Raw genomic sequence first — 25,742 nt, forward strand, 5'->3', positions numbered from 1 at the left:
TGCCAGGCCCTGGGGTTGCTATGTCACGTACGTTATTTGTAATGTTTGCAATAACCCTGGAAATGGTATTATTACCTCCATTGTACAGTTTAGAAGACACCAAAAGGAGGTATATAATGTGCCCACATTCATGCCAGCTAATGAGGGGCAAAACTGGAATGAGAACCCAGGGCCGCTGGGTCCCTCAGTTCCTGCTATTCCCTAACCACGCTGCTTTCTCCGCTCAGAATCCTTCAATGGCTCCCATTGCCTAATAGATCAAGTCTGGGCTCCTTATCTTGGCTTCCGGATCCTCTAAAATGTAGACTGCTAGGTTTCCAGGCTTTCCTCTTCACCCCTCACACATCCTGCTCTTTAGCCAAAAGAACAGACAAAAACCCCAAAACAAAAAATCCATTTTTATTATACCCGTGCTTTCCTTCCTAAGTGCTTTTTATATGTGCTATTTCTCCTACCGGGAGCAGAGACTGTCACGCTTTCCTCTGCATAAGTAAATGTTGCCCAAGAAAACATTGAACAGAGTTGGGCTAGAGATCCATTTATTTTCTGGTTCACAAAGGGCATATTGGATCTTTATTAAATAGTCTAAAATGTCCTTTCAATAGTGTTTTTCTTTAATATCTTTTTAAAAGACATTTAAAGTGAATCAGAAAGCAATTAAATGATTAATTGCTGCGGCTGGATTCTGCTGCCCTCAGCCTCTGTGGATGCTATCTGACCGATTAACCTCCATTTCTGAGCTCTGTCTGATTGAGGGAGGCAATGACGGAAAACGCTTGGCCTGTCACATGACTGATCCTTGCTGTCATGAGCCATCGTTTTCTAACTGCAAGCTTTCATTTTCAAAGCCCTGGCATGATTTCAGGAGCTGTAAACCCTCATGTGAGTAAGTGAGCAGTAAGAACTGGCAGTTTTTCAATCTTAAGTCTCTCCAGCTTTAAACCCACATTTAGCTGTGATTCTTTTTTTCTCCTTAAATTGGACATTTTTTTAGTGAATATCTTTTTGATAAATAAAGTGGGGTGAAGGTGAATTTGACTGAGGCAGATATGGATTGGTCCATTTAGGGCTGACCCTGAAAAAAAAAGTCATATCAGTCTTGACATTAATTCCGTAGTCAGAGTAGGTGAGAGAGGAGTGGATGAGTATATAGGGTTCCCAGCCTTCCCAGTACAACCATGGATTCTCGAGTTGGGGACATTAAAAATGTACATGAAGTTTATGATTTAACTGGTAGAGATGGCCCACAATGCCAATTTGGACAGGCATTACTCTAAATGTCTTGGGGAAGGTCAGGAGACATCTACTCCAAGGCGTAACTTCTAGGACAGTTTGTGGGGTATCAGGGAAGGATATATCATTGGAAAGATTTCTAGTTGCCGTACATAAATAATTGGGCTTCAGTTTTAATGCAGAATTAACTCTTCTCAGTGTGTTGTTAGCTGGACAATGCAATTATTACTTTATTTACGTTAGTGTTTATAGGTAATCTGAAAACAAAAATGTGAATATAATATGAACTATCTCAAAGATTTGTCTCTGCTTGATAGTTTTATTTCAGATTTATATATCAAATGTTCCATTACCCTTTTTTCATTTTATTTTTTAGCTTTCAAAACAAATTAGCTAGAGGAGGAAAGAGGAGAGGGAGAAACTGTGCACACCACCAGAATGTTATAGTAGGCAATATCATGAAAGCAATGTTGGAACTTTATACTCAGGTTTTGATTGTGCATCTATCTCTTTGCTGTCTTCTCCTTTATCTTCATCTTTACCAAGTAATTATTGACCATCAAATGCCGTTATGATACCGTCTTAAGAAATGGATGTAAAGAATTCTACAGGAAAAAAAACACATTGTTAGTGTATGAAATTTATTTAGAAGACAGTTACAGACACATATAAAAATGATAGCAGCTTATGTTTACGAAGCACTCACTATATGCCAAGCACTTTCTATTAGCTAATAATAATTGCTCATTTAATATTAGCTCAAATAGTAATATTAATATTATTAGCTCATTTAATCCTCTTGACAACTGTATTATCCCTATTATCCCTATTTTATGGATAAGGAAATTAAGTCAAAAAGAGATGAAATAATTTGTTTACAGTCACATAGCTAGGAAGTGGTAGAGTCACACGTTGAACCCAGGCAGTCTGAATCTGGAATAATAATAATAATAAAAGGTATAACCAGGGTGGAAACTTATTTTGCTCTTTTCAGGTTTCCTAGACTTTCCATCACCACCAGTGAATTCCGAGTGACAGTAGTATGGAATTTGGAAGAATGGAAGAGAAACTTAAGTAGAGAGATGGTGAAAGAGAAGAAAAAATGAAGAAAGATGCTTGCAAAAATACTGCCATGGGTCCTGAGATGAAGATTCTGGGATGGTAGGTGTGGCAATATCTCCCGTTCTGTGCTTACCTGGGCCTCAGCTGGTACCAGCCAGCAGGCATGGGCAGTCAGTTAAGGAGTGTGGCTGGTGACTGGTGTGTCATGCATTGCACTGGTTTCCTGGTCCTCAGGCTGAAATGGATGCCCCTGACAGCTCCCTCTGAGTTCATGTTCATCTGAAGTACACCTTCCTTCTAGATCTGCTGTCACTTTCCTTCTACAGAGCCACAGTGGGGTCCTGTCTTCTCAGACCTCTTCTGACCTCAAATCACTTAGGACACGGCCGCCAGACAGGTTTGGGATTTCAGAACTTTGCAGATGTTAGAAAGGTAAAATGGTATATATTGCATATGTAGTATTTCTAGTAGAGTCTGGGTCAGCACCTCATAAGCAAATACATTAATATTTTGATCACAACAAATATGAATCGTCATTCTCAGGTCAGTAGTGACTATGCAGAACCTCATGTCAGAAAGGTCAGATTTTGGCCACCTATGGAGTTTTTATGTCAAATATATGAAAAACTTTTGGTTGCAGGGCTTTTGGGATTTTGGAACTGAGGATAAGGTGTCATGGACCATATCATTACCAGTTCCTTCCTCTTTCATCAAGGTCATGTGCATGCAGATGCTGACAAAGCTGTTCCTACACTTCCTGTGCTGGCTGGGAAGGGATCTGATTCAGGCTGAGCCTTAAGAATCACAGTTCCAAGCTTTCTTCTCATTCCAGATTTTAGTCGGGAAAGTAGGCATTCTGGAAGTAGAGTCCATATCCACACTTTATACATTCCCTGTAGGTTTGAAGAGCAAAAAGTAATAAAGGAAACACAAACTCAGAAAAGAAAAGGTTTTTCTAGGAAAGATCTATTTACCTTACTTAGGCCTCTACCCTTCTTCCCTTGGGAGTTTCTTAGCTTAACTTGCAGGATCACAGATTAAAGTACAATATAGCAAGTATTATTAAAAACAACCTGTAAAACTGCATCATCCCAAAGATTTAGCAGCTAATTTTCTGTTGCCTTTAATTCTCACATCATTTTTTTTTTCAGGGTATAACCTTCTTTAAATTTTACGCCCTGCTCTCAAATTCCTTCTGGGTTTAATGACTAATCTCTTTATTTGTGTTTACCCTGGTGAAGCCTGTAGAAAGAAAATCATAAATTAATGTCATATATTTACAGCTATGAACAGGGGACAGATTAGAAACATACAAACATGCCTGTAACCTATTTCCTGGAATTACAATGCTCAACTCCCAATTAACCTTAGATTTACAAGTCTAATCAAATGGCCCAGTCCATTTCCATTGAAAAGCTGTGCACTGTGTATAATCTTTCACTTTACCTAAATCTGTAGTAAACTTTGGAAAATAAACTCCTTTGTGGAGTCAGTCATTCTGTTGGATGACGTCAATGTCCCTTTTTAGGACCTTGAGCTACCACTTTATGTACTCTAAGACACAGTTTGCAAAGGACCAGTCTGCCACACCCCATGTAGGAGGAGAACTGTGCTAACTCCCACCACAGGGTGTGTTCTGTGGTAATGGAAGACTGTGCTGAGTCACTTACACTGTGTCCCTGGGTCTTCCTTAAGGACAGTGTATGGTTTTAGAAGATAATGAGCAAACATTTGTCTACCACCTCTCTAGACCAGCTAGGCATTCTTTTTTTTTTTTTTTTTTTTTGACACAGAGTCTCACTTTGCCAGCCAGGCTGGAGTGTAGTGGCGCGATGATCTCGGCTCACTACAGCCTCTGTCTCCCAGGCTCAAGCAATTCTCCTGCCTCAGCCTCCCAAGTAGCCGGGATTACAGGCATGTGCCACCATGCCCAGCTAATTTTTGTAGTTTTAGTAGAGACGAGGTTTCACCATGTTGGCCAGGCTGGTCTCAAACTCCTGACCTCAGGTAATGTGCCCACCTCAGCCTCCCAAAGTGCTGGGATTACAGGCGTGAGCCACCGCGCCTGGCCGGGTATTCTTCTAAGCCCTTTCTGCTGTGAACTCATTTAATATTCTTAACAAACAAAGGGGCAGGAACCATTATAATCACTGTTCAACAGATGAGAAAACTCAGGCACAGAGAGGTTAAGTAAATTGTCCAATCAGCCTTAGCTAGTGACTGGGGGAATGGGGTTTTGAACCTGTCAGTCTTTCCTAGGATCTATCCACATAACCATGAAGTCACATTGCTTTCTGGGATATTGCATAGCCTATGGCAAAACCTGAATGGTGTGGAGCTTGCCATATGGGCTTCATTAGAATGTACCCTCCCCCGGTTGCAGTGAGCTGAGATCGCGCCACTGCACTCCAACCTGGGCAACAAGAGTGAAACTCCGTCTCAAAAAAAAAAAAAAAAAAAAAAAAAAAAAAAGAATGTACCCTCCCCCAGTGCTTTTCAAACCTTGGGGCTCTGCAGAATCCCTAAGGGTCATGGGAACGAGAGGCAAAGGAGGCTCTGGACTTCTACATCCACATCAGCCAGAACCAGTCAGCGTTTTAAATGTTATTTGCTAGCACTAAGAGTTTATCTGAGTGAGGGGTTCTGCAGCTCACAAGAAGCTTAAGAACTATGGCTCTAAACAATCAAGCCAGTTAACTCATACAGGGGTCGTACCAGTTGCAAAGAGAAATGAGATGTAGAAACCCTGACCCCAGTGCTGTGTGTTGCTGTCATACTCTTTTTACTATAGTCAATGTCATAGTTGTGAAGTCAGTGTGCATTTTGGTGATGACATTTCAGGGTAAACTAGAGGCTGCTGCCTGGGTACCACAGGGTGGTGACCAGATCAGGTGCTTTCACAGTAGAAGATGAAAAAGGCCAGCCAATGCTAGAGCCTGGTCTAGGGAGGGGTAGGAGAGATGAGGCAAAAATGCTCAACATGGTAGGAAAGGCATGAAATTAAAGAAAGTGGTGAACAGAGCCAAGGGCAGGTGCTGAAATGAGGGTCCATACTCTGTGAATTAGATTGTTGAAAGTAGGGCTGGGAGCAGCAGAAGAGGAACCGATTGAAGGTGGCAAGATGAGAAAGACAAGATGGAAACTTTCCAAGGAAATTGTGGACCACAGAGGACCCCAGGAAAGAGACTCTTGAGTCAAGAGAAATAAAAAGCTAGGGAGAACATTTTTTTGTTAAATTTTATGAGATTGGTGTATATCAGAGTAAAGCAAAGGATTACCACAAAGCATTTTACCAAGTATCTCACCATGCCCTTGATTAGGTGGATTCAAAACTGGCTAAGTGAACTTTATCCAAAGGTGCTGCCTACGGGGCTACAGACCATCCTGGAGGGTAAGTATGCCTCTGCACTCTTCAGCCTTGTTTTATAAAGCAAATGCTGTAGGGCTGGCACGTTGGCTCACACCTGTAATCCCAGTACTTTGGAAAGCTAAGGTGGGCTTGAGCCCACGAATTTGAGGTCAGCATGGACAACATGGGGAGACCCCCATCTCTACAAAAAATTAAAAATTTAATCAGACATGGGGGTGTACACGTGTAGTCCCAGCTACTTGGGAGGCTGAAGTGGGAGGATCTCTGAGTCCAGGAGTTTGAAGCTGTAATGAGCTGCGATTGTGCCACTGCACTCCAGCCTGGGTGATAGAGTGAGACCCTGTCTCTCTCAGAATAAACAAATAAATGCAAATGCTCTGACAAGGCTCTGACACTATATGTTACTAAAGAATGATGTTCTCTGATTTGTCCTGTGTGTGTTGGTTTCCTCATTGTTTATAGTTGCTAGTATGGGATTTCTGGTGAGCCTAGAGGGCCCATGAGTCCTCTGAGATTATTATACTAGGAGTATCTACTTACTTTTCTGTCTGTCTTGCTAGAACAGGAGCAACATGTGGAAGTGAAGCAAGTCGGAACTGACAAAAGAAAAGCAGTGAACATATTGATCCATGGTTGAGCTATAATTGATTCATGCAATACTTATTGAGTATCTCAAACATGCTTGCAGTTGAGTACTAGGCACACAGGAAGAGGGATATGAAAAAATTAACAAACAGCAAAATAAGCATTATTGTTGTAATGTGCTGTGATAGAGGAAACACGCCTGAAAGGCACCTGCTCTAGCCTGAAGAATGAGAGTTGTCTTTCTGAAGAGGAAACATCAGCTGTTTGTTGACACATGAGAGTTGGGTGTCCTGTAGGAGGCAAGGAGAAGGGGTTCCAAGACAGAGATGAGAAATAGCATAGTGTATGTGCTAAAATGCAAGTTGTTTGGGATGGGGATGGTGAAGGGCACCTGTGAGGGCCGAGGTAGACAGGTCCAGGTGGAACAGGCTTTGATACCATATTAAGAATTTAGATTTTTATCCCCAATTTAGATTTTAATGGCCCCAAAACCACTGGGGTCATTAAAAGATTGAAAGTAGGGAGTGGCATGATGGAATTTCTATTTTTGAAAAATTATTCAGGCAACAGTGTGAAAGATGCAATAGGAAGGGGCAAGATCATGGACCGGGGAATGTTGTAGAAGGCCTCTACAGAAACTGGGGTGAAAGACTATGTTGCTGTGCTGTCACTTATGGCTTCCATGGGTGCTGTCACTCTGTGTAGCTGCTGCTGCTATGATCACTGTTTCTATTACCACAGGGATGGTCAAGGGGGAGCAGGATCATCTTAGACCATGAGGGAGGATGAGCTGGAAGAACGAAGAGAGAAGTGGCCTGATGAGGAGGTGGAGGTGTGAGAAGTGACGAAGAGTCTGTGAGGAGAATGAGGAAGGGCAACCAGAAAAATCAAGAAAAATTAGGAGACAGATCTAGAAGCCAAGAAGATGGTGGTGAACTAATAAGTGATGGGAGCAGTGAAGGAAAAAAAAAAACCAACTCGGAGTATGTTTATATTGGTGGCAAAGAGTTAGCTTTCAAGTGCCTTGTTAGCACACCTGTGATCTGACTAAGTTACATCAGTGGGAGGCAGAGGATGAAAGGATGCCGGCCTCTGAGACCGACTTCAGTTCTTTGAGTGTTTGAGAAACACTTCAAGTCTTAGCCAATGGCTTTGGTCATGTTGAGGATGATGCCCTGAGGGCTTTCACCACAGAGACAAGCCGACTTGTTCAAATCCATTCTGAAATAGTAAAACACAGGCAAAGGTAAAACATGCAGAACTACTGCACCATGATAAAAACATGTACTCTGTCACATCTAATGGCTTCAGGCACCCCTTGAACTTTTGAGTTAGCAAAAACGGGCAAATAAAGATGAAACTTGTCTTTCAGTTCTCCTTATGTGTTTTTTAATTGTTTCCTCCTTGGTTCTTCTGCAACAGCCCTGCGGTCTCTGCATGTTCAGTGGCATGTGGGGTGACCCACACTTGTCTCAGCATCTTCAGGGGAGTTGAGAACAGCTGCCCCCAGCCTTCTGTACTTGTCAGGCATACAGTAGGGGAGACATAGCCCTGGCATGCCAATCTCTTCCCTGATTTAAAGTGTCAAAGCATTTTGGAATTCCGGTCTTGGTGTTAAAAACTCTCCATGAACTCTGATAGGCTTCAGTGGTAGTCACTACCTTAGGATGCTGACGAGGAACAACTGCTAGCCTGCCTATGGTGATGACCTTCGAAAAGCCCATGAACAAAACTATTATGAATCATGAGTAAAAAGATTAGGGAAAAGCCGGGCGCGGTGGCTCATGCCTGTAATCCCAGCACTTTGGGAGGCCGACACGGGCGGATCACGAGGTCAGGAGATCGAGACCATCTTGGCTAACACGATGAAACCTCGTCTCTACTAAAAATACAAAAAATTAGCCGGGCATGGTGGCAGGTGCCGGTAGTCCCAGCTACTCGGAAGGCTGAGGCAGGAGAATGGCGTGAACCCTGGGAGGCTGAGCTTGCAGTGAGCGGAGAACGAGCCACTGCACTCCAGCCTGGGCGACAGAGTGAGACTCTGTCTCAAAAAAAAAAAAAAAAAAAGAAGAAGAAGAAGATTAGGGAAAAACTAATCTCTGCTATTTGCTTATTCTCTGTCAGAGACACAAGAATTTGTATGCATCTTTTCAACCTCTCCCTGATCTTCTTGCAGCTATTTAAAGTATTTTACAAAGGAGACGTTCCAAGAAGGAGCTGTGACTAAAAGGTATCCATAAAATTCAGATGTCTTTTGGTACAGCCATTACGGAAAACAGTATGGAGGTTTCTAAAGAAATTAAAAATAGAACTACCATATGATCCAGCAATTCCTCTTCTGGGTATATACCCAAAGGAGATGAAATCACTACCTCGTAAATATATCTGTACTCTCATGTTCATTGCAGCATTATTCACAGTAGCCAAGATGTGGAAACAACCCAAACACCCAAAGATGGATGAAAGGATAAAGGAATTACAATGTATATACATATATATAAACACATACACCACAGATGCACCACAATATAAATGTATACATACCATAACAGAAGCATATATATATATACACACACACACCATAATACAAACTTTAGTGTGTATGTGTGTAAATAAATAATATTGCATTGTGTGTATATATATATGTGTGTATGTATACAATGGAATATTATTTGTTGTTGGAATATTATTCAGTCTTTAAAAAGAGGTTCTGCCATTTGCCACAATATGGTTGAAGCTTGAGGACATTATGCTAAGTAAAATAAGCCAGACACAGAAAGAAAAATATTGCATGCTCTATTTTATATGTGAAACAAAAAAAAAAAGAGAAGCTCAAACTGAAATATACAGAGATAGAGAATGAAACAGCAATTACCATGGGTGAGGGGTGGAGAGAATGTAGAGATACAGGTCGAAGGATACAAAATAGCAGATACATAGGATGAACAAGTCTAGAGATCATGTGATACATGAAGACTATAGTTAATAAAATTGTATTAGGGATTTTTGTTAAATAAGTAGATTTTAGCTGCTTTTGTCACACACATGCAGAGTAACTACGTGAGATGATAGATATGTATTGTTTTCACTATAGTAACAATTTCACTATCTATATGTGCCCCATAATATATCCTAAGCCCCAAATATACATAATGAAATTTATTAGAAAAGAAACAACAACACATTCAGAGTTTTTTGTTTGTTTGTTTTTCTGGTGTAAAGTTCAGGGGGTTCTCCTGGCATTGACAAATACCTAAATAACAAATGTTTTCTCCTCACTTCCTGTCATTGCTGTAAAGGAAACAGTTCCAGCATGAGAGGAACCTTTCTTAGTGTTCTCTGAAGGGTCATTTGTCAGTTGAGAGTAAGGCACATGCTTGAAGAAGTTTCAAGTAATTCTTGTTTGCACTACTTATCTTTAGTCAATCTGGGGATTAACCGAAGATTAGAGATAGGCCTGCCTTGGCTGAGCCCCCAGCTGGTGCCTGCCAGCCACGTACATGAACCACTTTAGAGAGGCATCCTCAGGCCCAGGAGAGTCACCCCAGCTGATGGTCAATGCTACAGGAGCAGAGATGAGAGGTCCTGCTGAGCCCTGCTTAAATTGCAGATTTCTGAATAAAATAAATGGTGGTTATTTTTAGATAAAAATTTTAATCGACAAATAATATTTAGGGAGCACAACTGTGATGTTTTGGTATATGTATACATTATAGATTAAATCAAGCTAATTAACATATCTATCATCTCATGTATTTTTTTTTTTTTTTGGTGGTATGAACATTTAAAATCTATTCTCTTAGCAATTTTCAAGAATACAATACATTATTATTAACTATAGTGGTCATGCTGCACAATAGACCTCCAGAACGTATTCCTTCTGTATAACTGATACTTGGTACCCTTTGACTGGCAGCTCCATTTCCCCTCTCTCCACCTCCTGCCTCTGGTAACCACCATTCTGCTCTTCTACTTCTATGAGTTTGATTTTTTTAGATTCCACATATACATGACATCAAGCAGCATTTGTCTTTCTGTGCCTGGCTTATTTCATCTAGCATAATGTCCTCTGGTTTCATCCATGTTGTTGCAAATGACAGGATTTCCTTCTTTTTAAAGGCTGAATAGTATTCCATTGTGTCTATGTACCACATTTTCTTTATCCATTCATCTACTGATGGACATTTAGGTTGATTCCGTAATTTGGTTAGTGTGAATAGTGCCGTGATGAACATGAGAGTGCAGGTATCTCTTTGACATATTGATTTCAATCCCTTTGGATATAAACCCAGAAGTTGGATTGCTGGACAGTTCTACTTTTAGTTTTTTGAGGAATCTCTATACTGTGTATAATTGTTATATTTTTAAGCCATAGATTTTTGGGGGTGTGTTATGCAGCAATAGACAATCGGGACACTTGATTTCCAGGATAGCATGCTCCTGGTTTTCTTCCTGTTTCAATGGTGCTCTTTCTTGGCCTCCTTTGATAGTTCCTCCTCATCCCTCTGTCTTTGTTTTTCTCCTGTCATTATGCAAAATTTTAGCCATACACATATTAGACAGCAAAGTATAATGAAACTCCTTGTGCCCATTTCCCAGCTTCAGTATTTATCTACTCAGAGCCAACCTTACTCATCTATTCTCCTACCTACTTCCCTCCATCCACTCCATATTACTTTTAAACAAATTCCTCAGACTCTCTTTTCTCTGTTATATTCCCTTGGTGATCTCACCTGGACTCATAACTAAATATCATTCACATGCTAAAGACTCCTAAGTTTATTAATATTGCCTGTGCTGTAGCATTGTAGCTCAAAGCATGCATTCTGGTACTTATATTCCTGCATTCAAATCATGGCTCTTCCACAAACTATTCTTGTGACCTCAGGTAAGTTCCTTAACCTCTATGTGGTTCAGTTTCCCAACCTGTGAAATAAGAGATGATAATATTTCCTGCTACCTCTTGGGGTTGTTGTGAGGATTAAATAAGTTACGCATGTAGAATGCTTAGCACAGTGCCTGCACATATGCAATTACTGCATTTTTTATCTTATCTTCAGGCCAGACCTGCCTGAACTGCAGGTGTATATATCCAGCTGCTTACTTGGCATTCTCACTTAGATGCCAAATAGACATCTCAAGCTTATTATTCTAAAACCAAACTCCTGACCCCCCTGCAAACTCCACATAGCTCTTCTCTCAGTCTCCCATTTCAGCTAATGGCAGTGTGTTCCATCTTTTCTTTCCTTAGCCCCAAATGCCATGATGTTATCTTTGACTTCTCTCTTGCTCTTATATCCTACATCAAATCCTGTTGGATCTGCTTTCAAAATATATTATAACAGAGTCATTCACCATTATTACCCTTGTAGAAACCTCCATCACCTCTTGCCTGCAATATAGCTTCCTAACTGGGCCACCTACTTCTACCCTTCCTTCTCCCTCTTCATCCCCTCCTCCAATAATCTATTCCCAAACTCCTGACCTCAAGTGATCCTCCCCCTTGGCCTCCCAAAGTGCTGGAATTACAGGAATGAGCCACCACACCTGGCCAATAATCTACTCTCAGTACAACAGAGTGGTCTTTTTAAACACTTAAGTCAGATTATGTCACTCCTCTGTTCAAAAACTTCCAATGTTGTCTCATGATACAAAGTGAACACCAAAGTCCTTGCAATCCTCTCTGATCCCATTACTGTCTACAGTGGCTTATTTTGTTCCAACCTCACTGGCCTTCTTTCTGTTTCTGGAACATGATGGTAGGGCTCCTACCACATATCTTCAATTCAGCCATACCTCTTAAAATTCTCTGTGCTTAGATCTTCATGGCCAACTCCCTTCTTCTTCTTGGCTTAAGTGTTATCTTCTCATTTAATGAACTTTCTGATCAATAAGTCTGAGTCCTGGCCAGCCATCCCCCTCCCCGCATCAACACTCTCAATCCCTCTTACTCTGCTCTACTTTTTCCTTTTTCCATGATGTTTATCACCTTCTAACATATTTTCATAATGTACTCATTTACTTTGTATATCATTTATTCTTCATCTCCCTCTACTAAAACGTGAGCTTCATGAGGGCATCTTTATCTGTTTTGTTTATTGCTGAATCTCAAACACCTAGGACAGTGCCTGGCACAAAGTAGACAATAGATAGACATATGGATAAACCTGTTTTAGAAAGATCACTTAAAAAACAATATACAGGATAGTTAGAAGGGGAGAGAGAATGGAAGTTTTTAAGATCTGTGCAATAATCCTTGCAAGAAATAATTATAAGAGCTTGAGCTAGAAAAGAAGAGGAGAGATGAGTGGGAATTTTGTTGGTAGAACCAATAGAAATGGATGACATTCTGATTATGGGGTGGGGGGAAGAGAGAGAGAGAAGTCAGTGTGACTTTCCGCTTTCTGGCTTGGGGGTGTCATATGGAACAAATTTTAGGAAAAGTCACATGTGAAAGTATCATGTTGGAAGAGTGTGGAAGAAAATATAGACCTCGAATTAGAAATGGATTTTTATAATTAAGCACTTAATTGCATACTTTAAAAAATTATATTTCAATGAATGTATGTGAATAGTCTTTTCTATTTATATTACCACCTCATTTTTTGGTTTCTTCTACTCACAATGCTGAGCTAATAGCAGGACTTTGAAAAAGAGTTGTGATTGACTGATAGGCTAAAACATATATTTTTAAAAACTTAGTTAACTACTTCGTCCCCAATATTTGCTAGAATTACAGATTTGACACACTGTTAGATGATTGACAAATTCATTTTCCCCTTCTTACAGAGTAATAGAATTTTGTCTGGACACATGATTACTCAGCTAAAAGCTATATTTTCCAGGTACGCTTTTAATTGGAGGAGGCCATGTCACTGAGGTCAGGCCAAGCAATGATAGTGGAAGCAGTATGTGCCATTTCCACACCTTAGCCTAAAAAACAGGACTGTGCTCCCATTTGATCTGGTCTGAAGTGAAACAGAGCCCTTTTGAGACCCAGCTTTGACATGAAGATTAAGTAAAATGCCTTGGGGCATAGTAGAGAAATGAGATGGAAGGAACCTGAATCCTTGAATGACCTGGTGGAGCAGAGCTGCCCTGCCAAGATAGGCTTGCCCGACTATTATTTAGGAGTGGAAGAAATATGTACCCTATTTAAACCTCTGTATTTTGGGAGTTATTTGTTTTAAAAACAACCTTCATTCTGACTCACAATAGGATAAATGCCATCGATGTCTTTGTTTCTTAGTGTCCTCTGTTATTCAAAGGAAAGACGAATATATTGAATTGAGTTTTTAAACATTAATAAAATACTCCTAATTCTGCTTTTTGTGTTGCTGCATAGTTCTTTTCTAAATGTAACATGGAATTACAGAGTCATAAAATGGAAGCAGAGTTAAACTCAGACATGTGGGCACTCAAGGTAGGTAAATATTCTGGTATTCATGACAGGTTAGTCATTTGACACACCAACAAACTGATCATCTTAACTTTCTCCCCATAGTATTCAGTATTTTTCTTATAGCTTTAACTCATTCCTCTCTTTAATCTTTAAAAACATTCTTATTTTATAGACTCTTCCACATTATTTTACTATCTCAACTCTTTGGGCCTGCTAATTCTCCCAGTTTTTAGGTCTGTTGACTCATTCTCTGTCAATGTAGATTATTTCTCATGTGCTTTGTGAGCTCATCTTTAGCAGGGTTGTTTTCTATAAAGTCTGTGTGCCCTAGAGAATGGTTTGGATTTGCTTCTGCTACGTGCCAGTCTGGAACCAGTTTTTGTATTAATTTCTAGCATCTTTTGGCATAAATTTGGACTCCCAACCTGGGCAAAGCATGGGCCTGGGTTTTTGATTTTTCACCCAAAATCCCTAGGAAGAGACACACTCCTTGCTTATGTGTCACTTCCCTGGTCTGATGCACAGATGCTTTAGTTCCTTTCATTGTGGGTATGTAACTTTGACATATCGGCTTTATTTAGGAGTTTCAGTTCTGGCTCTCTATTTCACATAAGCCCAAGGCCATGCCTCTTGACACTCATCATACTAAAAACCTACCACTTAACAGATGAGGCCCTGTAGTTATTCCAGTCTCCTCCCTGGGCCACTGTTACCACTTCAGTTTTATGTTTCCTTTGCATTTCTGATACCTGGGATAGCCTGTCTTTCAATTTCAACCGTTTTGAAAACATTGCTGGTTATATTATGTCGGTCATTTTTAGTCTATAACATGAAGGGCATTGTGCATTTTGCTTAGTTGGGGGCCATGAGATAAGTTTAAGTCTTTTTCAATATTTATTTAGCATAAATATCTCAATAAAGCTGGAAAAAAAATGTGAAAACCTCAAAAAAAAAAAAAAAAAAAAAAACAGACTGAGGTCCTTTTTTTGTCGTTTTGTGCACTGCTTTATCCCCAGTACCTCAAATAGAACATATATTAATAGTAATCACTCAAAACATATGTGTTGACTGAATGAATGAATGAATAAATGAGTGAACAAATGCTGGGTGACAGTGCTCAGCCTGTCCTGTGTAGTCCAGCTCTGGATCCAGATATACAGACCTCACCCTACCAAAGAAGAGCCCTGTTGTCATCCTGACCTTACCTCTTTAGAACACAGTTGAGGGCTCATCAGCCATAACATTATCACACCCTTTGGCAGTCTCTTTCTCTTATGCCAAGAAGATTATTAAAACATCCCTTTCCACCGCATACACTCCCTGAGAGGAGGCCTGATAAATATAATTTTCTACACTCTCAGGTTATATTTCCAGTGGAATTTGAGCTTCCAATCATGCTATAGTACTCAGAAAAGGGTGGAGTCCTGGGCCACTGCCCAGCTGGTCTGTTGCCTGTCCACTTCTGAATGGTGGAGGCCATCGTCTTTCCATGCCTTTGTCCATGCAGTTCTAGGAAAAGAGGATTAATTTGTAGTCAGCAGGTTTAGTGCTTTCTGTATGACTATAAGGGATAAATCAAAAATCTCCCAACCAGGTGATTAGGAGCTTTCTGCAATGAGAAAGGATCAGACTGATCCTTAAGACTTGATGCAACCCCAGAGTATTGCAGCCACCTGCATGCCGAAGGTGTCAGTGTTCTCACTGCTGCCTATAAGAGGGTCTTCAGCCTCCAGTGATCCAAAGTACCAGGTAAAATATTTAAGCCAGCGGAAAGAACGTGTTTTATTGTGTCTTATATGTCATAAAGTATTCTCTGTCATGAGATATCATTCTGTATTGGTGAGACAGGTTTGAATTTCTGTCTTGGCTCTGCCACTGACTAGCTTTATTCCTTAGGCTAACCTGGTGGAATCTCAGTTTTCTCACTGTAAAGTGAGGATAATTATCCTTATTTTATGAGGATGGTTATGAAAATTAAATAACATAATGGTTGCAAAACACTTAGCACAGCACTAAGGCACAAAATAGACAATAAATGTTAGTTACCTTTATTCCTGTCCCCTTTCCTATCCAGGCAAAGGCTCAGTATAAGGACAAATATTGTTTAGAACTTCTTTTTAAACCTATGAGCGTTACCTTTCAAGAACCACAGATTTGTTCCTGAAAGTTACCTGTGTAGTGAAGGTTTTATAAATCAAATTTTATTTTCAATGTACAGAGAAACTTTGACAGTGTCCCTTTTCCTGAGAAGTCATTGTGGGTTTGGCATCCTGTTCAGCCTGGCTGCGGCCAGGGGAGCTGAACTGTAATGACAAGCAGATGTACTATTGTTCTATGAAAATAGTGTCTGGCTCCAGATGGGGTTTAGGAAAAGGTAGTGATGATTTCTGTTGAGGAGGATGGGAATTCTGACCCACTGAGCTAGCTGGGGAAGAAGGAGAGTAAGACATGTGGCTAAGAGAAAGTAAGACATGCAGGCTAAGAGAAAGGACCTCTAGATCAACTGAAAGCCTACTAGAAGAAGATTAAAAGCAGATAAGAAAACAAGGAAGCAAGCAAACAAAACTGGACAAGAGAAAGAAGAGACCTTTAGGAAACATCCAGGATAATTGCTATCATCATTAAAGCTCCCATTTGTTAATCTGTTACATATGAGGCCCAACACTGGATGGTTTACCAACATTTAACCTCCCACTTTGCAATGAGTTGGATATTGTCACCCACATTATTAATGGAAAAATGGGAGCTCTAGAATATTGAAGTCACTTGGCTATTAAATGGTGGATCCAGGATTGGGATTCAGAATCCAACACTCATATTCTTTCCATGAGGTGTAGACTACATTGAGAAGAAGGTGTGTACCTAACACCATGAGAAAGTCTTGGCCCTGGTAATGCTGGTGAGGCCACTGACTGAGAAAGGAATACCTCTTACCTAAGGCTGAGAACAGAAGACCCGAGGTTGTGGAAAACTGACAATGGTGCCCTTCCTCACACAGAGTGCAAAGATTGGTGGCTTACCTGCTTCAGACTCTTGGACGTGCTCTTAAATGCAGATCCTGGCAGTCAGAGAGGAAAGACTGAGAAAAGTTCACTCTTTGCCAAAGTAATAAATCCTTTTCTTTGATCCCTCAAAAGCTGACAGAAGAAAACTCCTCAAAGCACTTAGGGGTAGGAACCCCATTTGAGAGTCGTGGGTTCTCCATTTCATCACAGGGATTTGCTGTGAAGGAATCCTGTGGTAAACTCCATAAGAAAATGTAAATAACATCCCCTCTCCAATTTATCCTTTCTGTAAATCTGGCTTTTCATATATTAGGTTTCTTTACAGTAAATTGAAACCTTAAGAATAGATTTCAAAACATTTAGGAAATGGCCTATTTATTTTGAATGATATTCAACACCATTAAAGTAGAGTGTTGGGAGAATATTTGGACATTCCATAATGATTTGACTTGTAACTGAATATAACAGAACTAAAAACAAAAACCACATGATCATCTCAATAGATGCAGAAAGGCTTTTGATACAATTCAACTTCCCTTCATGTTAAAAACCCTAAACAAACCAGACATCACAGAAATATATCTCAAAATAATGAGAGCCATCTATGACAAATCCACAGCCAACATCACACTGAATGGGCAAAAGCTGGAAGTATTCCCCTTGAGAACCAGAACAAGGTAAGAATGTGTCCTATTCAACATAGTACTGGAAGTCCTAGCCAGAGCAATCAGGTAAGAGAAAGAAAAGGCATCTAAACAGGAAGAGAGGAAATTAAACTCCTTCTGTGAAGATAACATGATTTGATACCTAGAAAACCCCATAGTCTCTGCCCAAAGGCTCCTAGACCTGTAAACAACTTTAGCAAAGTTTCAGGATACAAAATCAATGCAGAAAAATCAGTTGCATCTCTATATACCAACAATGTCCAAGATGAGAGCCAAGTCAGGACCACAATCTCATTCACCATAGCCACAAAAAAATAAAATGCCTGGAATACAGCTAACCAGAGAGGTAAAAGATCTCTACGAGAATTGCGAAACACTGGTGAAAGAAATCGAGAGAAGACAAACAAATGGAAAAACATTTCATGCTCATGGATAGGAATAATCAATATTGTTAAATGGCCACACTGCCCAAAGCAATTTACAGATTCAGTGCTATTTCTATCAAACTACCAATGATATTTTTTATAGAATTAAAAAAAAAAACTATTCTAAAATTCATGTGGAACCAAAAGGAGCCTGAACACCAAAGCAATTCTGAGCAAAATAAACGGACAAAAACAAAAAACCCAAACAACAACAAAAACCAGAGGCACACTACCCAACTTCAGACTGTACTACAAGGCTATAGTACCCAAAGCAGCATGGTACTGGTACATAGACACATAGACCAACAGGTTAAAGAATCTAGAAATAAAACTGTACACCTAACTAACTGATCTTCAACAAGGTCAATGAAAACAACCAATAGGGAAAGGACTTTCTATTCAATATATGATACTGGCTAGCCATATACAGAAGATTGAAACTGGATCCCTCCCTTTTACCATATGCAAAAATTAAGCCAAGATGGATTAAAGACTTAAATGTAAAACCTAAAACTATAAAAACCCTATAAGAAACCCTAGGAAATACCATTCTGGAAATAGACCCTGGCAAAGATTTCATGACAAAGACTCCAAAAGCAGTTGCAACAACAACAACAAAAAATAGATAAATGGGACCTAATTAAACTAAAGAGCTTCTGCACATCAAAAGAAATTATCAACTGAGTAAACAGACAACCTACAGAATGGGAGAAAATATTTACAAATTATGCGCCCAACAAAGGTCTACTATCCAGAATCTATAGGGAACTTAAATAAATTAACAAGGAAAAAAACAAACAACCCCAATTAAAAAAATGGGCAAAGGACATGAATAGACACTTCTCAAAGGAAGACATACATGTGGCCAATAAGCCTATGAAAAAATGCTCAACATCACTAATCGTTAGAGAAATGCAAATCAAAACCACAGTGAGACACCATTTCACACCAGCCAGAAAGGCTATTATTAAAAAGCAAAGAAATAACAGATGCTGGTGAGGTAGTGGAGGAAAGGGAATGCTTATACCCTGCTGTTGGGAATGTAAATTAGTTCAGCTACTGTGGAAAGCAGTTTGGAGATGTCTCAAAGAACTTACAACAGAACTACTATTTGACCCAGCAATCCCATTACTAGGTATATACCCAAAGGAATGTAAATTGTTTTACCATAAAAACACATGCACATTGCAACACTATTCACAATAACAAAGACATGGAATCGATCTAAATGCCCATCAATGGTAGACTGGATAAAGAAAATGCATTACATATACATGAAGGAATACTATGCAGCCATAAAAAGGAATGAAATCCTGTTCTTTGTAGCAACATGGGTGGAGTTGGAGGCCATTATCATAAATGAATTAATGCAGGAATAGACAAATAAATACTGAATGTTCTAACTTATAAGTGGGAGCTAAATGATGAATATACATGGACACAAGAAGGAAACAATAAACACTGGAGCCTGTTTGAGGGTGGAGTGCAGGAGTGGGTGAGGACTGAAAAACTACCTATTGAGTACTTTGCTCATTACCTGGGTGATGAAATAATCTGTACACCAAACCCCCATGACACACGATTTACCCATGTAACAAACCTGCACATGTACCCCCTGAACCTAAAATAAAAGTTGGAAAGAAAAACAAAAATTCCAAAAAAACCAAAATGAACCTCTGAGACAATATTACAAAAATTAGCACATTCAAACCATGTAAATTTTCAAAGTGTAGCTAAAATATTTAACCTTTTAGATATGTTGTCAACTAGATATAATTACCCCATTTTGTAGCTAGTGTTATGGACATCCAAGGGCAATGTCAACTTTGCTAATAAACAGTGCATCAAATAAGTGCATGGGAAAAAATAAAAAGTTGATACATTAAAAAAAGTTTTTGGTACATCACTTTTATTTTGAAAACTTGAAATAAATTGCCATTGTGAATTTGGCAGCTTTTACCCTGGCATGCCTAGAAAGAATGTGATATACATTTAATCATGAAGAATGCCACCCAGTGATAACAGTGGTACTGGGGTTATGATTATGTTTTAATTTGTTTTGTGCTAAAAGGCATGACCATTTACAGAGCTGTCCTATGAAATATACTATGCACTAGTCACCTCATGTTATCAGCATGCTCCTGGAGGGATAGACAATGGATTTTTTTCACCAGTTTGCACTGTGCAATCTCTTCCTCATGTGTGTGAACTTTGTGGGATGTCAAGTACCCCATTAAAAATGAATGAAGTGTTTCAGGGGCTCCCACAAACCCTCTAGTGATCTTATTTCAACAAACAGCATTTTATTGTATAAATTAGAAAAACAATGCAGAGTCTGGCATAAAGAGGATGGAAAACTGGCATTACACCAAGAAAGAACCTGAACTTCAGTCTTTGACCTCAGGCGACATCAAAGTATTACAACGGAATTATTTTGTTTATTTACATGGAAACCCTGATGGACCAGGAAATTCTTTACAATGTAGAGTCTGGTGCTAAGTCTTACTTTCAGGTGAACCCAAATGAAGATTATTGTACTCACTGTTGAATCTCATCCCCTGTTTGTTTAATAGCAGTAAGACCCCTCTTGGTCAGTCACAGTATGGGAAAACTCCTCAGCAGCTGCTGTTATCCCTAATATTATTGATATCATTACTACTTGCTCTTGCTATGTTTGTTTCTTTTCAGCAGAGCTTTCACAGTACTCTAAAAAGTAGAGGCTCTTAACATTAAAAGTTTCCTTAGAAAACAGAATACCCTTTTCAATAGCCCTTTCCTAGTTGCCTATGCTGGTGGCAGCCTCAACCTGAACCTGAGTGAATTTGTTTTTCTGACCTGAGCTTTGCTGAGACTGTTAAGGGTTAGACTGTCTATGTGTGTTTCTTTTATGTGAGATAAAACAGCACAATTTAGTAAATATCTTCTGATTCTTAGACAGGATCCCAAGGGTGGAGCTACTCCAGGGCTCATTGATTTTCATGGCTTTTTGGCTGTTTGAAAAAGAGCCTCCTTTGACATCATGTGGGTTTTTGCTATTTCTATTTAAGGGTGTATCTTACGTATCAGATATATTATTATTGCTGTTTTAGTTTTAGACAGCAAGTGATATGAGCAAACAACAAAGCTTTCATGCTGTGAAATTATGCATTTATTAAAACTATCAGTTGGCACTTAGCTTTGAATTATTTATATTTTTTGTATAAACTGTCGACAATCATAACCAGAACCATAGGTTCATACAGGAAGGTGATTTACTCATCTGCCTTTCTTGCCCTTAGGAGGAGCTGCAGACAAGAGTATTATTATTATTATTATTTTTTTGAGACAAAGTCTTGCTCTGTTGCCCAGGCTGGAGTGCAGTGGCACAATCTCTGCTCACTGCAACCTCTACCTCCCAGGACCATCCCTGGCTAATTTTTGTATTTTCAGTTGAGATGGGGTTTCACCATATTGGCCAGCCTGGTCTCAAACTCCTGACCTCAGGTGATCTACCTGACTTGGCCTCCCAAAGTGCTGGGATTACAGGTATGAGCCACCATGCCCAGCCCAGAGCATTATCTTTATCATGACTTTTTCCTTTATAGGTATTGGCTATTTGCAGGTGCATCACAACTACAGGAGACACAAAGGGAAGTGGTGTACTTCCTTCTGCATGCCTTGTGTTTAAAGCATGCCTAGATTCTGACAAAGTCTTGCCTGACAGAAAAGACAGAATGCCAGGGGTCTATCCCAAGATACTGAGTCATTCCCTGTAGCCTTAAATGCCAAAGAGGTAGGATCAAAACACCAGACCTAAAACCTCACAGTATAAGTTATTACACTTAATCTCCACCAGACTCAACTTGTATCTCAGCTTTTCACTAATCTCCTATTTCTCATTCACTCATTGGTACCTTCAGCTTATTCTCTGTTTTCTCCTTTGTTTGTCAGGTTTTGGCATGATATCTCAGACACTTTTTTTCTCCTCTGCTTCATTCAGCCAGCCCCAGGTGATTTGCCTTCCCAGATCACTGGCTTTTCCTGAAAAGAGAAGACACAATTGACTTCTGGTCTTCCTTGCTCTCCATACTACATAGATTGTTATTCCAAAGCTTGGTCCAGGCTGAGTTCTTGGACAGTGCTTGAAATGAGTGGCCCTTGACCAGAAGGGAGATCTAAAAACAAACACAATTTTCCTGGGGAAGCTGAGGCGTTGTGTTTGAGGCCCATGTATCTTTGTACTCCTTCCATCCTGTGATCCAGAAGTCTACCTATGCCAGTCTTGTTTCAACCCTTCTCACAATTGCAGGGGGAAAAAATCTATTGAAGGGAGAGAACATTTCAGCTAGGGGATATAACTTAAGGTGAGAAATAAAAGTGAAACCAATAAGATATGTTTGGTGAACTGGTTTGACCAGAACTCATGTTTCAAGTTGGAAATGTTCAAATAGGAGGAAGATAATTAAGGTAAAAATATTAAAGACTACTATTAAAAATTTGGAACTCAATAAACACCACTATTAGAGATATTTTTATGACATTACTGATATTAGGATTGTCATTTACCGAGAAAAGTGTGTAACAATCTCCCACTATGATTGATAGTAGAATGTTTATTTTCCTTTAAGTTATTTCAATTACTTTATATATTTTTGAGACTGTGTTATTCATTGCATACAAGTTGAGGATTGTTGCATCTTCCTCATGAATTGACTTTTGTCATCATATAATGACTTTCTTACCTGGGACAATGCATTTTACCTTTAGGTCTACTTTGTATGATATTAATGCTTTATCACCAGCTTTCTTTGGGTTAATGTTTGCCCTATAGTAAAATATTCTCTTGGCTTTTGGAATATCTTGGAATTTTTCCTCCTGCCTTTCTAACCTATCTTCACTGTGTCCTTCTATTTCTTCTTTTTTTCCTCCTACTCCTGATTACCCCCAAAACCCAGGCCTTGAACATAGGGGTATATCTGTGTGTGTACATAGATGCACATGCCAACTTTTTTATCTCAAGGCTTTAACTGTTACTCTATCGTTGAAGCTACATTTCACACCTTCTCTTTAGTCTCAAATTCTTCCCTTCCTTTGCCTATATCTCTACTCCATTCTCTTTTTCTCTTGGACTTGCAGCCTTGGAGTCAACCTTTTTTCCACTTTATGCTCTATATTAAGCGGTAATAAATGTCATGACCTTTGCTGAAATGCCTAACAGATTTTCAGCAGTAAGCTCACAGGGAAAGGGCAAAACCAGGAGTGCAGGACAAGGGGAGGATCAATGGCAGCCATCCTGTAGATTATCTACTGAAATTCTTTCCCTTCCTTTGAATTTCTGCTCCTTTGAAGCCCTGGATTATAATAATTATCTTGGAAAGGTTTTCAGTCCGAGATCCAAAAATTCTTAATTGGGACCTCTTCAGTGAAAATGACATTCAGTGAAAATCCCTGGCAACATTTTGCTAGATGAGAAAAAGAATTAGGAATCAGATGAAGACATGAGAAAGCCATGACTTTCACAATGTGTAAAGCATGTGCTGATAGCTTGTGGAAGGGTGTCTTAGGAGGTGCCTGTCTCAATGAGGATAACTTCTTCTTAATCAGAATCTTATTTCCAAGTTCTCCCTCAACTCCAGGATAAACTTTAAAAAGGAAAAAAAAATCCTTGTTAGAAAGTTTTCCGTCATTTTTCTCTTTTCTGTATGAGTAGCATGGATGAAAGAGTTCTGTGACTGAGTTGAGGTTTGTATCTGACTATTGAGTCATGGCAAAAAATACTAAGCATCACTATTGGTTGTCATATAAGGAATTTAGTGGGGTTTGAGGTTTTAAATGTTATTGTTTTTCTGTATAGTAATATCCCTTCAATTCCCTTGGTTATCTTCCTAGAGCGATATAAAATGCTCTGACTCCTGTGAGAAGTCTTTAGCTTTTGGAAATCCTGACCTAGGTTTCTTTCACCTAGAGAATTGGTTTCTGAGAAAATGCTCCTTCCTTTTACTGAACAGTGAACTGGGAGCCTTTAAATGGAGTGGAGGGAGATGGAAGTGAGGCAGGTAGAATTTGTCATTCTGTCCCCCTGGGAGAATGAGGAAATTAGCATCCAGTTCTCTAGAACCTAGAGTTTCAGGGATCTGTTTGAGTGGGGAAAAGCATTCCTTGTTTTTTTGTGACCTACTTAAACATTCTGTGCAAGTTGTAATCATTTGAGGTTTTCTAAGAAAAGAAAAAAAAAAAAGTCTAAATATAATCCTAAAAGGGAGCTAACCTAACAACAAAGAACACCCAGTTGCAGAGATTATTTCTCTGGAAATTGGGAAAAAGAGACAAAAATCTTCCCTGGCCATTACTGGCTATACCTGCTGCTACACCTTATTTCATGCTCTTTCTTCCTGGCAGCACTATTGGCCTTCTCCAACGTGGGCTTTTCCAAACTTCACACCCAGGGGCACACATATCCTATTTCTCCCATCTGGAAAGCTCTGCTCACTTCTCCCCAAGCCCGCTTCCCACCTGCCTTTGAAATGCAGCTAAAGACCGCTTCACAGAGATTCCCTCAATGCCAGCTCTTTCATTATGTCCTTCATTCTTTCTCTCAAACCCCTGAAACTCTTAGAACCTGTTAACAGTGTATGACATCCTATGTGCTCTAATGCAGGGACAGCAGAGAATGCAGTCCAGGCTCCTGGTCCAGTAGTGGGGATGGATTGTGCTGGTCCACCCACATGCTGCCATTTGGTCAGCTTTATCATGAGCACTTCCCATTTGCCAGCAGGGGCTAATGGTGCAGGCCAACCATGGAAGAATGTGAAGCTCATCTCAGTTTAGCTGACCGGATGCAGCCTGCAGCATGTGTTGTTTCATTCATTCCTGTCTTTGTTCTGTGTGCACATTTGAATTTCATCTTTTCTTCCTAGTGGCAGACGTTCCCATAGACTATGTGCTTGCATATATTAAGGAATATTTCATCGTCGAGAGGTAATAATAAGAGCAGCTAAAAATTATTGAGAACACATGATGTAGGCGCTTTTTAAAGCATTTTTATGTGCATTTAATCCTTGCAACAATACTATGAGGTACTTATTATCCCATTTTATGGATGAAGAAAATACAGCACTGAGAGGTTATGTTACTTTCCCAAGGCCACATGGCTAGTAAATTCTAAAGCCCAAGCTGTTGACCTTGAGTCTATGCTCACTCCAGGCTTTGGAGTTATAGGAGATGTACAAGGCTTAATGAACACTAGGTGAACTTATGAGGCAGTTCAGTCATCTGACATCTTCATTAAATCTGATTTGAAAAAATGACAGAGAGAAAGTTGATAGAGCTTAGAAATTTAGTTCTAGGTGAGATCTTAAAGGTCATGTCACCAAGGAATATGAGACCTTCAAGAGGTTAGATGAGGGTCCTCTGTGTGTCATCTCCTCCTGACCTGTATCTCAATGTCAAAGCTGCCAACAAAAATGAACAAGGAGCAGAGCATAGTTTGTATGATGTATTCATAATTTTGGGTGCCAAACAGAAGTCTTATGACATGGTATTTTTGCCCAGCTGGGCTTTCTATACTAGGGCATGACCATGGTTTTAATAGCTTTATTTATTAAAGTTATTAGAAGATAAATATGTACAATCATTGAAACTTTTCTTATTTTATATGAAAGGGAAACTTTAAAAACTTAGATTTAGCAACTAACTTTTATTTAGAACTGCCATATGATCTAATATAAAGTTTTCTTACAATCTGAATCTGAAACATTCAGGATTATTTTACTCAGATCTGAAAAGGTAATTTGACATACTGATCTATAAAAGTGTGAATTACTCTGGGGATTAGGAGGTGAGTTTCTGTAGTAATTAGGTATGCCAAAAATAATTTTTTACCCTCCTCCCCCTCTTCCTTCTTTCTTTTCTGCATTTACGTGCATTGCTCTTGGTCTCTCATGTCATTCTTTCAGGATTTTCTAATGTAATGAATTTCTCTTTCTCTACCCTAGAGAGTACCATTATTTCCATTCT

At 39.5% G+C, this 25,742-nt stretch overlaps 1 long non-coding RNA gene across 1 annotated transcript; it reads left to right on the forward strand.

Annotated features, from left to right (window-relative positions):
* The first annotated feature begins 2,233 nt into the window (after window positions 1–2,233).
* Window positions 2,234–7,598, forward strand: LOC104674247. Its single transcript, XR_004053646.1, has 3 exons — window positions 2,234–2,394; window positions 5,616–5,686; window positions 6,992–7,598. It is a non-coding gene; the product is annotated as an uncharacterized LOC104674247 (long non-coding RNA).
* Window positions 7,599–25,742: the final 18,144 nt, after the last annotated feature.

Source organism: Rhinopithecus roxellana, chromosome 2 (assembly GCF_007565055.1).
Source record: "Rhinopithecus roxellana isolate Shanxi Qingling chromosome 2, ASM756505v1, whole genome shotgun sequence".
NCBI classification, from domain to species: domain Eukaryota; kingdom Metazoa; phylum Chordata; class Mammalia; order Primates; family Cercopithecidae; genus Rhinopithecus; species Rhinopithecus roxellana.